At 38.8% G+C, this 12,500-nt stretch overlaps 1 protein-coding gene across 2 annotated transcripts in view; it reads left to right on the top strand.

Moving 5' to 3' along the window:
* The window catches only part of GABBR2 (gamma-aminobutyric acid type B receptor subunit 2), a 3,943,409-nt gene that overhangs the window by 3,870,879 nt on the left and 60,030 nt on the right, over positions 1 to 12,500 (top strand). The gene's annotated exons all lie outside the window — the stretch shown is intronic.

Here is a 12,500-nt window from a genome sequence, read left to right as displayed (position 1 = left end):
TGTCACCCTGTAGCCTTATTTTCTTCTGTGGTCATCCTTCTATTATCATAAACCTATGCCTCAGAGCAATTAATTTTTGCCTGTTATAAACGAATACCCAGAGTTGGCTGTTGGTATTGACTGCCAGGCTGCATCCCTCACAGTGGTGTGGAATATAGAAAAAAAGCTTTATTTATAATATTATTATTATTATTATTATTATTATTATTTCAGGTGTTGCTAATCACAGTAGTTTATTTATTACTTCTCAAGTTCATTCCTGATGACTCCAGGAACACTGGCTATACACTTGGAGTTGAGGATGCATGGGGAACTGAAAATGAGAGAAAGAGAAAAAAAGCAGTATTTTCATCATCACTGGCTGGGCTGTTTTCAGTTTCACACTGTTTTGCTTGCAGTAACTATCCTGTGTCATAAGTAGTTTGTGCTTTATGCCACAAATCTTGGAGCTGTTTCATCTGCAAGGAGAGACAGCTGTAAATCAGATGTCAAAACACCACCCCACCCTGTCCCACTTCCTGTTTTGATAACATTTAATTGGTTATTTCACTGAACTCAGCCACCCATGCAGCTTGTGATCACTGCATGTGACACTTTTTTTTTTGGGGGGGGGGATATCAGTAATCATTTGTGTTCCTTTTTAAATATTTAACATTTAAATATTTTTATACTAACAGTAAGGATGAGCCAGTAGGGGGTGATATGGGTCACAGCCCTCAGAACAGGTGCATACATTTTCTTTGGGAACTGTGTTTCTGTTTTCTTTTTTAAATTGTGTGGATAAAAGGCTAGTACTTAAGCACAAGATGTGAGAAGAGAGCCAAAGATTGTAGGAAAGCATTTACTTCAGTTATAACCATGGATTTGGCTGCTTATCTTATAAATACTCCTCCTTCATTTTCCATGATTGACTGGTACCACCTGACCAGCATACCTCTGAAATTCTTAGCACAAGAAATATGGACAAAGCCAAAAGTAATGAGGGGGGAGACAAAGGCCCCAAAATAGGGACACATTTTAAATATTGCCTGTACAAATTTATAAATTTGCTAGAATAAAAAGTTTTGTGTTAGCATTCATTTTCTGAAGGATATGAACTCTGAATCTTGTCTGTCATTATTTAGTGAATTCAGTCCTCACTGATTTGCCAGAAAACTAGAAAAATCACAAAAATATGAGCAAAAATCTGGACAGTTAAAAGCTATGCTGACCAGACGAACAGACAGACTGCAGTACTCTACAGAACTTCTTCAAAGCATTCTGCTGTTTCTGTACTTTGTCAATATGCGAAACCACACTACATAGTTTCAGCCTTTGGAAACAGACAGTGTATGCGTGTATGTATATATATATATAACGTTGTTAATCAGGTAAGCAGCCTGACCTAAAGATCATTTTCAGCTTAATATTTACAAACATATTCCTTTCAAGTTATACTGCAACCAACAGTTACATTCAGGTCATAATATACCTAGCATTTACAATTCAGTAACAGCAAGGTTATCTAGTCCAAGAGTCAGTTAAAAATACTTCTCTTGGACATCTCTGACAATCACGAACAAGGAAACATTACAACATGAGTGGGATCTCCCACAACAACAGTATCTTTTCAGAAAATAAGTGAAGACTAACAAATTGTAAGTAAAACTGGGTGAGGTAAGAGTTAAGCAGGTAAGGAATACAAGGAAACAGAGATGGTGTGTCAGTGCCAGCAATATCCAGTAAAACTGTATTCATTTTTTTAAAGATTACTTTTTCAGTGGAGGAATGTAACAACTTTTTTTTTTCATTTGTTTTAGCCTGAATACTGAAATGCCAGTTTCACATATACTCTTAAAACCTGCCTGCCTATAAAACTTTGTGCACTGTATCACTCAATATCCTTATCTCAAATGTTTCAATGACCAATAACCATCCCTATTTATTTCTAATATATGACTGATGTACTGACTGGGAACTAGTGTGGCAGTCTTCTAAACAGCAGTGGCAAATTTGAAATAACATGTACTGCATATTAATCCAGGCCCGGGGCAGCTGTGTCTTTAGCCAAGACTTAAAAATGAAACTTGCTGGGAATAATATGGCAAGATCTTTCATGACAATAATGACTATGACTGATCGCAAAATAATTCACCAGGACCACCTGTTATAATAATGAATTAGTTACTGCCTGTTTTTCTTAGTCAAAATTAAATGGGCAGATGTTCCATGATGCCATGTTGTTATAACTGATGCAGAAGTTGGTGCTACTATCCCTTTTAGGAACAAGTACTGGTTTGGGAAGGCTATTGAAGTCTTGTTTTTTCAGATGAGCAGCATTCCTGCAACATTTTATTACTGTCTGCCTAACCCTTTTAGGCACCTAGTAGGGAGCCCATTTAATTGGTCCCTGTATCCCTATCTGCATATGATTACCCAGGTGGGAGTACCATGATTTACTTTTGAAAATTTTACTTTTGTGACGCTTCACAGATTTCCTTTACCTGCAGGAATAATAGCTGCTTTGAGTTAGGTACCTCATCGACTGAGGTATCCAACTAAATCCGACTGAAAGGCTTAACACAGAGTTCCCCTCTGTTCCTTGCTTTGAGTCTGTACCTGATATTGATCCTAAATGCTTCCTTATCCAGTCAGGATGTTAACACACTGATGTGAGACTCTGTGTTCTTGTCTACTGCCTAGTGGATGACTATATAATTAATGGTACCCACATTTTACAGATTTGTGAAAGGACCCTTCTATGCAGCCTGCAGTTTATATTCTTATATGGGGATAAAGGCCATCCCCTTTTGTCTGAGTGTGTAGCTCCAGGATCGCGCTCTCCTGGATATTTGAGATGTTATTACTCTTGTGCCTTTGTCAGGCGCTAATGTGTCTGTCTTTGTGATCCTTATCTTGAAAGTTAGGACATGCTCTTTAATAGTCTCCCCACAGCATTCAAATTCACATTTATAGCACTAACAGATTAAATCAAGATGTTATCCTTTACTGTGTGGCCATTTTATACACTGAACAGTAAAAAACTTAGGGAAGCTTAGAGCACCTATAACAAACATCCATCCAGTGGTGTGTGTGAAATATGGTGTGGGCTCTTAATTTTACAACCTCTCCAGTTTAGCAACACCCTATCCTGGTTGGTCTGACCTAAATTACATTGCTTCATGCATCCCCTGTTGTATGAGGGTCACCATGCATGACTACATGTCTTTGTAGTTGTGTTTTCAGTATTTATATATATATATATATATATATATATATATATATATATATATATATATATATACACACATACATCTTTGTATTGCAGTATATAACTGATGCATTTACTGAGGATCCAAATAAGGAAGTTGATCTGTCTTATTATTCAAACTACCTAATGACCTTCAAGTCATAGAACAATAAAAATATCCAGTGAATCTGAATGAGTCATCAGGTTTCTGGACACCACAGACTGTCCTGTTATCATGGCAGCTGTGACTGGGGAATATTCTTTAAATGGTAAATACAGATGGGCATATTGTTTTAATTGGCTAGCAATCTCATTTCACTTTCAGTCAGATAGTACCTATTTTGTATGCTGAGACATAGCACATATTTTCTGTATGGGTTACACTAATAAGAACAACTGATTTGTCAGGCAGAACCAGAAAATAACTCAGCATGTTCATTGCATGTCAGTATTTCTTAACACCTGCAAACCATAATCCTGATTTGCTATTTACTGACATCAGCTGTATTCTGCACAACTGCTGAGCAGTAAACTATGTAAACTATTTGTTTGACTCCTTGCTAGCAAAGGACAAGCAAGGACACAGAAATAGTTATGTTCTATCATGGTCTCACTAAACAGGGATTTCATATAGAACCTGCAGATATATGTCTTAACTGACCTGAACCCTCCGGTCAGCATATAAAAATGACAAGCCTCAAGAAATATATTACTAAACAGTCACTGACAGGAATTGAAAATGATACATGCAGTAATATGGCAAATGTGTCTGAAGCTTCAAAACTGCAAGGGCATTAAATCCTTGAAATGCTGTCTGCCCATTTATGGTACAGTTAAACAGCATTGCTGGTTGTAGACATATTCTGAGCACAAACATGCTGGCACTTCTCAGATAATGAAATTGCCTTAGGAAATCAAAAAGAATAAACGGGATTTTAAGGATATAATATGCAGCCTGCCTGTGAATAACCACATTTAAAAGATTTTATCAAAATATGATTCCAAAAAGAGTCTTGATGGCTATACTGGAGTGCTGAGCTCAGACATTAGTGTGTAATTTCAGGATAACAAAAAGGAGAGTGGAAGAAAGTTGTCACTGCTGGTACTTACAGCACACACATGCAGCAATGAAAGCCTGTCTAATATTTAGTTAATAAAACTTATTTTTTCATGTTTACTGCTACTAATGCAATTTGAATTTTCTGTAGAAAATCTTCACTCTGCCTAATATGAATTACCAGCTATATTTCCATATTAAATAGACACTAGCAAACAATAGAAGCTGGTTTCACAAAGTATTTATGCAGTGCAGTAAAACTATTGTAAAATAGTTTGATAAGCAAGTGAATTACAGCTGCTGCTACTTGTATATTACAGTGGTTCTCATACAACAGTAAGGCTGTGCCAGTAAAGGGTAGACATGACCTTAGGCATTTGGGTACTTCTCAAAAATGTTCAGATACAAAGATGTTGAGAACAGACCCCGGTGATGATGTAACCCTGGTCTGACAATACAACACTATGCATTGCTTGCCAAACACCACCCCATTCACTAATGATTTGAATGGAGCATCAGCAAAGTAGCACCTGCCAAATGTGCCAGATGTGTTGGTGTAGCGAGATAAAGCAGTAATGATGACCCGGGTTCATGTCGGGGCTTGGTGTCTGCTGAAGGTTGAAGGTTTGGGGTAAGCAGTGGTGTGGCATCGTCAGCTCACTTTTCTTGTGGGTGAGGCTGTGGGAGCACATTCCCAAGGTGCACCTTTTTGTAGTGGAATCCCCAGTGGAGACTGGAAAGACTTCAGGAGTTATTGCTTCAAAGGGGGTGGGGCTGTCCTGATGGGGTCATATCATTCTCAGAAGTGAGTGTCATGCCATCACTGATGTCCATTGATCACCAAATCCTGAGTGTATTATTGGCAGGTGTAGTGATGATAGGGACACAAAAGGTAACACCAAGCCACACCAATGGCTGTTTCTTTAATGAAGGGCTCACCACAGAATAAAAGTGCCAGTAGAATAAGAGAATGTCAGATGGCTGATAGGCAGAGAAAGAGAGAGGGGGCAAAAAAAATCGCTCTGTCTCCTCGTCATGACTTTTATTCACAGACATCTAGTAGTAAGCAACTACAAATGCTGCTTTGCTTGCCAGTATTAAACATTCTGCTACCTTCACTAACATGTTCACAATCATTATTATTTTGCATTTACACTAAATACTCTAAGCTCCCCATGTTGCACCTTTTACATGTAACCCTTGCACTTAAGTGTTTACTGGTCCACTGCAGAATGATAATAAAGTCCTTCACATATACTGACCATGGTACAACTCACACTGCCATCATGCTGTTACTGAACCCTCAGTGTATTAGTCTGTAATCTTAGATTGTGTACAAAGTGTTTCCATTCCAGACAAACAAAATATTTCTTAACATCAAGAAAGTAGTCACAGCATAGTATTCAAAAGAATGAACTTCTCAAATAAGATTCCCATGGATTTCTGGGAAATGATGAAAGGTAGCTTCTCCAGATTTCATAGTGTCATTCGTCACCTAACATAGAGCACTCCATTGCACATTAGGAAGAGAAATACTTTTACTCAATCCTAGATGTGTATATAGGGTGGGGCGAAGGGGGCAGCCGCCCTGGGTGCAAAATGCTAGGTGGAGTGATTGCAGGACCAGCATTCATTTCCATGCCAGGATTTCTGAATGCCAGTATGGAAATTAATTCCGATACTGTTTCTGCACTTAGGGTTAAGTGCTTGCTTCAATGCTTCATGCGTGGTCTTAAGTTGCAGCAAGCTGCTTACTACAATAGTTGCAGCCTCTCTCTTGACCCATTTGTTCTCCTAGTGGTGACAGACCTATGTCCCATTTGTTCTTCATTGGGTGAAGGGCAGACATAGCAGGAGGGTTGCTGTTGTCCTTTGGGCAATGGAAGTTTTCACATCACAGCCCCACATTTTACCTGTGCACATGTCCATAGATGTCTAAGTGGAGGGCATGAAATTGGCTGATATTGGGGGGGGGGGGTCACTCACTCCTGTGTGATGCAACTGTCAAAGGCCCTATCCCTCCTGCCATAACAAGCATCTATGTGTATTCTCCAGGCTGCACCAGGGAATCTAACATGAAGTATGTATGCTGGGTATGTGTAACCTATCATCTCCCCCCTAAGATCTGCATCTAGCAGGCATTGTGATATCCTACCTATGCCCCAACTAGCTCCTCCTGTGTTTAGCCTGCTAATTAAACCAATGTCAACTGCATCATAGTCTAATCAGGCTCTGGCCCTCTGTGCCACAAAGTAGACTGCCGTTGCATAGTTCATTCCTGCAGTGGCCTTGGCTTGTTTCAGTGAAGTCCAGAAACATCTGTGAAAAATGTTATGTACTTAAAACATTACTTAATTATTCAGTATTTTTCTTGTGTGAAGCTAGGCTAAACACAGTAAATAATAAAGTAAAAATAGATAGATAGATAGATAGATAGATAGATAGATAGATAGATAGATAGATAGATAGATGTAATTGACTGTAAACCAACAGGAAAAAATTGATTGTAAATTAACACCAAAAAAGTGTATTAAGCCACATATTACTTGTGTGTTTTTGTACATGGGGGTTCTGCTTGTATAGAATGCAACATTTTTTGTAGAAAAGTCCAAAGTTATTTATTCATATCTAGAGATTGTTGAGGAAGGTCCAAGGCACTATGGCCTGATTTGTTTCTATTTAACATTTGCAACTATATATTTGTCTATCATAAAGGTTTCAAAGAGGCAGCTGCAGTGTTCGAACTGGAGCACTATCACCTCTTTAAGATGCTGACCTGATTTATCTGCATTTTGCAGAATGTTGTTAACACATCAGTATTAGCCCCCCCCCCCACACACACACACACACACACAAAACCTTCACTGACAATCAAAATTACAAAAATGGAGGGAGAAAGTTTTCATTGCCAATGCATTTCTCTGTGAAAACAGTATAAACTGCAACTCTGCAGCATGATTCCTAAGCATCTCTTAATGTACTATCTAGAATTTCATTTTGATATACAAACTGGACAAAAAATTTGCCTGACACAAAGTTTTAGTAACTAATTTACTTGGATCAAATGTAAATAAATTTTGTACTCAGACATCTATTGTACATTTGATATAAGCTACTATGTGAAACTCCCCAATGGTGAATTTAGTGATGATTTCTAAACGATCTGTAACATGATATCGCATGCCAGAATTAATAGAACGTGAATATCACAACTGTTCATAAAATGTCTGCTGCAATGACTGTTGAATTCCTACTGTTATACCCTGGAAAAAAAGTAAATACAGTTGCACTTAAATTCTTAAAATAAGATTTGAAAGGCTTCAGTTACAGTAACTGGAGCCTGGCACATCTAAATTATGTCACTGTTGCTTCCTATGGGAAGCAAGTATCTAATATGAGCTATTTAAGTCCATACTGACAAAATGTGGGAATCCAAAAATAGTTGCAGCTTTAGTAACATTATAAAAATATAGTTTTACGTATGTAACCCATGAGACAAAACCCAGAGGCACCTGATCACCACACAGACTTACTCCAAGTGCTGCAAATATAATGTCATAAGTTGTTTCAAATTGTTTCAGTTTTAGTTTCATTTTGTTAATCTGAATTGTTCATATACAAGCAAAAAGAATTTTACAGTTTTCCGAAAGCAAGGTAAAGTTACAGAGGGAGAAAAACATTTCAAATAAGTAACACTGTACAGGTTGTAAGGACAAATATTAAAATATAATACCAAGCCCAGAGCTGCGGGGACAAAAACAGAGTGCCATGTCTTGTTTAGAAGACGTAAAATGGGACAAATGGTGAAACAGAAAAGCAGAATCTATTTAATAACAAAAAAAAATAAATAAATATTAATCACTAAGGTCAAGATTCAGAGAGATTTCCTCCCCCTGTAATAAAATGCCAACATAGGTTGGTTAGTTAGTGCAATGGAGAGAATCTTCAATTTAGAGAAGTGATGAAGCGCAGATAAACAGCACATTATCAGTTCATTAATGTCTCTGAATCAAACACTGTGCTGTCAAACATGGCAACCCTAGTGTTTTCCTACCAGCCCAAGCACTGGGGTAGCGTAAGCTCCCTCTACACACACAGATACACATACATATACACTCCCAGACATTCACATGCATGTGTGCATACACATATAATACAAGAATGCTCAAACAAGCCTCCACACACTCGCTAACTCTCATGGAGACTCGCACACACCTACACAAATGCTCTAACATCACATACGCATTTGCACATACGTGCAGAGTCAACATTCCTTATGTATTTCCCATTGTGCAACTATCCAGGCAGGCAGAAATGCACATGTGCATGTACATACACACAAACACCCTCACTCAAATACATATAAACATACACACAAACATATGTTCAAATATACGTCCATTCTGCCTCATTCTTGCCCCTACACACATATACACGCACACACACACACACACACACACACACACACACACACACACACACACACACACACACACACACACACAGTAATTGCTGAAAGATTCAGGGAGATACAGAGTTAGTCTGGAGCAGAGACAATTTTTGAGGGAGACACATGGCTAATTAGCACTAGCCACCACCCCAAACTACCACATCAGCATAAAACTTACACAGCAAGACCACTGTACATGCTACAGTCCATCTAAGGGAAAACTATAGCAGGAGACCAGTCTCTGAAAAAGTAATACTTACTGCAGTGTGGAAGCCTCCCAAGTTAAGGCTTCAGCTTTGTGGTAAGCCTTTCTAAATCTCACAGTAAATGTCCATGACATTTGTTATAAGTTCTTTAGACACTTTCATAAGCATGTTGGGAGTAATCAGTAAACTGTCTTGTATTCATTGTGGAACTCAACAAGTTTCAAACAACGATTTCATTATTTTGTATCTATATTATGTCAACTGCCATTTCATCAAGAGACCATTCCATCCAATTTTGTAAACTTTTTAGATTTTGTGATCTCAGACAATGTCATATTAAGTAAGGGAGTTGAGGTTCAACGCCTACTGCATGAGGACATGTGACCCTTCCCCATTCTTTTTTTTTGTTTGTTTTTGCATAATTTGTCAGAACGGTCATTTGATGAAAGATCGGTCAAAATAACAGACCATATCCCCATTAGAAATTTTGTAATATATGCCCATGAGGTAGTATATAAATATTAGGAACTTCTCAGTAATAATAAAGTGTACATCATCAACAACTCAGTGCATTACTCTAGTTAGTATATGCTAATGTCAGGAAGCAATCACAGTAAGTCTGTATGCCACAGAACTTAATATTCAGGTAGATAAGATAATATAAGCTGTGCTCACAAGGTAGCAGCTTGCTATTAATCCAGGATATTCATAGACGCGTGCACTCCTGTAAATGGACAGCACACTGTATGACTGGCTCACTGCTGGGTCAGGTATGTTGCTCACAGTTCTGAGTAGCACGTGCAGTAATGGTGAAAGATGCATACATACTAAAGTGTAAGTGTACAATGAACAAATTCCACGTATGCAGGCAATCCTTTTACCTCGTCCCTGTCCATTGTGTAGCTTTGGTTTGCTTGTATGTGTCCAGTCCTAACATGCAGAGCAGCACTGTGTTGTGGGCAGTGACAGGGGACAGTGTTGTCACTGTCTGTGGCTTACCACTTAATGTGATCAGTACATTCTGACACCAGTATTACACATCCCTCTGTACTGTTGATCAGTAGAGGTCCATCAAGAAAGGAAGCTCACTGTTTAATACAGCAGTGGACGGGCAATTAGCATATATGTTAATGAAGGGAAATTACTGACCTGGGAGCTCTGTCTTGTCAGTATGTGATAGACAGGCTGTGTGTGGTTAGTACAGTGTACCAGAGTGTATCACATCTTTTGGTAAAATAATTGCTTCTGTTTGTAGTAATGGTAATGTAGTTGCTCAGTTATGTTAAGCTGGGTAACATATTATCATTACTGGACACTGACTGCAAGACCCTGAGTTTTGTTTCTGTCATTTTTAGTTGTAGTTCTGATTCACATAATGGTTAAGGTGTTTACTTCAAAGACATAAAGTACAGAGTTTGAGTCTCACTTTTGAGGGAAAATAAGCTATGCTTAAAATGGCCTGCAAGGACAGCTATCCTAGTACTTACCTATGCACCTATAAATTCCTGTCCCTGCTGCACAGGGTAACATTCAGTTTACAGATTTGTTTGCTGACCAGCTGCATACTTGGAGGACATGTTTTTTGTCACTTTGTGAGTCGTACACAGCTGAGGTACAAGGTTCAGACTGCATAGAGCTCCACATAGCTGCCTACACTGTTTATGAATAGTACCCCATATTAGAACTAGGTACAGCTGCAGTGTAATACCCACATTAGTACGAGATACAGCTGCAGTATAATACCCAACATTAGCACTAGGTACAGCTGCAGTTTAATCCACCACATTAGCAATAGGTACAGCTGCAGTATAATACTCAACATTAGCACTAGGTGCAGTGGCAGTTTAATACCCCACATAAGCACTAGGTACAGCTGCAGTGTAATACCCACATTAGCATTAGGTACAGCTGCAGTGTAATACCTACATTAGCACTAGGTACAGCTGCAGTGTAATACTCCACATTAGCACTAAGTACAGCTGCAGTGTAATACCCCACATTAGCACTAGGTAGAGCTGCAGTGTAATACCCACATTAGCATTAGGTAGAGCTGCAGTGTAATACCCCACATTAGCACTAGGTACAGCTGCAGTATAATACCCCACATTAGCACTAGGTACAGCTGCAGTGTAATAACCCACATTAGCACTAGGTACAGCTCCAGTATAATACCACACATTAGCACTAGGTACAGCTGCAGTTTAATACCCCACATTTGCACTAGCTTCAGCTGTGGTGTAGTACCTCACATTAGCACTAGGTGCAGCTGCAGTATAATACCCCACATTAGCACTAGATATAGATGCAATATAATACCCCACATTAGCACTAAGTACAGCTGCAGTACAACACCCTACATTAGCACTAGGTACAGTTGCAGTATAATACCACACATTAGCACTAGGTACAGCTGTAGTATAATACCCCACATTAGCACTAGGTACAGCTGTAGTATAATACCCCACATTAGCACTAGCTACAGCTGCAATATAATACCCCACATTAGCACTAGCCCACATTAACAGTAGGTACAGCTGCAGTGTACCCCACATTCGCACTAGCTTCAGCTGCAGTGTAATACCCACATTAGCACTAGGTACAGCTGCAGTGTAATACCACAAATTAACACTAGGTACAGCTGCAGTGTAACACCTACATTAGCACTAGCTTCAGCTGCAGTATAATACCCCACATTAGCACTAGCTATAGATGCAATATAATACCCCACATTAGCACTAGGTACAGCTGCAGTACAATACCCTACATTGGCACTAGGTACAGCTGCAGTATAATACCACACATTAGCACTAGGTACAGCTGCAATATAATACCCTGCAGTATAATACCCCAGATTAGCACTAGCTATAGATGCAATATAATACCCCACATTAGCACTAGGTACAGCTGCAGTACAATACCCTACATTGGCACTAGGTACAGCTGCAGTATAATACCACACATTAGCACTAGGTACAGCTGCAATATAATACCCTGCAGTATAATACCCCAGATTAGCACTAGATACAGCAGCAATATAATACCCCACATTAGCACTAGGTAGAGCTGCAGTGTAACAGCCCACATTAGCAGTAGGTACAGCTGCAGTGTAATACCCCACATTCGCACTAGCTTCGGCTGCAGTGTAATACCCACATTAGCACTAGGTACAGCTGCAGTGTAATACCACAAATTAGCACTAGGTACAGCTGCAGTGTAATACCCATATTAGCACTAGATACAGTTGCAGTGTAATACCCCACATTAGCATTAAGTACAGCTGCAAAGTAATATTGCACATTACAGTTTGCAATGGGTAAAAAAATTTTAGCACATCTGTGAGATGCCTTTGGCAAGTTTAGGAAGCAGTAGACAGCATGCAAAATTATTTAAAATGTGCATTATACTTTGCAAATTCAACTTTAGCATATGCCAGTGCATATTTAAGTGCATTTAATAACCTTTAAAAAACAATTTAGACAAATATGAGGGTTTTATTTTACCTATTTGTTCTTTATTGTTTCATTACTGTATTACTCTGGATTAATCAACAGTATAGCA

Source organism: Protopterus annectens, chromosome 3.part0 (assembly GCF_019279795.1).
Source record: "Protopterus annectens isolate FY-2018-M chromosome 3.part0, PAN1.0, whole genome shotgun sequence".
Classification (NCBI taxonomy): Eukaryota; Metazoa; Chordata; order Ceratodontiformes; family Protopteridae; genus Protopterus; species Protopterus annectens.
The sequence above is the reverse complement of the archived record's forward strand: the minus strand, read 5'-3'. Positions and strand labels throughout refer to the sequence as shown.